Here is a 1457-nt window from a genome sequence, read left to right on the forward strand (position 1 = left end):
AGAGTTACAATCGGTAAGCACAAGATCTGCCTACCAAATTATTGCTGGCAACAGATTTTTGCAAACGTCTTTCCCATAACACAATGCTTTCCTGATTTTCAATCTGCTGACTACCTTCCTACTGATAAACCATAGTCTCCAATTTCCACTGGAAAATTTAAGTATTATTTAGGCTAAGTGCAGTAGCAAACAACATTAAAATCTCAATAGCTTAAAGCAATGCAATTTTTTTCCTCATTTATATCATAAAACAATTTGGTGTTTATTGGGCAGCTTTCTAGGCAGTCATTCAGACTCTAGTTCTTGGGAGGGGATTTGAAAGAGCTATATAAGGTTTCAAACCTAATGAAATAGGAGTTTAGGTATAAGAGAGGAACTTGTACATCTTAGGAAAAAGTAAACCAAAACTTAGGTCCAGATAAGGAGCAAGACTCATTAGCTGCCAAGTGCCAGAGAATTGGGCTAAAGCTCTTAAAATATCTCCTCGGATTCTCCTAGGATTGATCAAGAAACTCCAATCAGCAGGGAGGCATATATTGGCCTCAGCTGTAGGATCTAGAAGGCGACAGGAAAGGAAACCAGAGAGCTGTTACATTTCCCTCCAAAGGGCACCCTAGCATGGCTTGTGAGTTGACCAGGACCTGGGCAGAGCTCCTGCTTTTAAAGTGGGAGTTGTCACTCTTTCCTTGTATTTCTCATCATTTGCATTGTAACCCGAGAAGTTGGTTTAAATCTTAGGAGTACCTTTCAATTTCTATTGTTTTGTTTGGGAACTCACAAAGTTATTTATATCAGGATTAGCTGTGTATTCAGTCCTATGGTGAACCTTCTTTGATTTTCTTTCTTTTCCCAGTTAAAGCCACTAATCTCAGTGACTATATAACATACGAATAAGTAAAAGAATGTAATCTTCTTGACAACTTTGTACATTAGATATTATTGTCGATAGGACAATAATGTTAGGATAGATATCCATTTTTTAGAAAGTGAGCTTCACCATGATTAAGTTAGGAAATGACAGGGCAGGGATGTGAACTCAGGTCCAACACATTCTTGGATTTTAACGACTTTCAGAATACTTAAGGGAATTTTGCTGCTCCTCCAATAACCCCAAGATGCAGATATCTTTGAGGACATAGACTAAAAAAGAGGTGCCTGTAAATGCTGGCACGTCCTTGAGTTGGGGTAATGGCTTGGGATCCTATATTCATCCTGCTAGATAGTAAATGGACCACTTCAGAGGGCAGTGGGTAGGACTTGCCCTGAGTAGGCAATTTTTTCTTAGAGCTTATGTTAAGGATATTTAGCCTTCATTTGCTTCAAATGGAGGAACATTCTGATGCTATTTCTAGTGATCTCAAGAAATCTAAATCTATCTCTCTTACAGTTTTGGTAGTTAGAAATCAGGTTGCTCTGCAATCTTTCCCAAACTTTTCTGAACTGAGGAACTGAAGCCT

Source organism: Lipotes vexillifer, unplaced genomic scaffold, assembly GCF_000442215.2.
Source record: "Lipotes vexillifer unplaced genomic scaffold, Lipotes_vexillifer_v1.1 scaffold1506, whole genome shotgun sequence".
In the NCBI taxonomy this organism is placed as follows: Eukaryota; Metazoa; Chordata; class Mammalia; order Artiodactyla; family Lipotidae; genus Lipotes; species Lipotes vexillifer.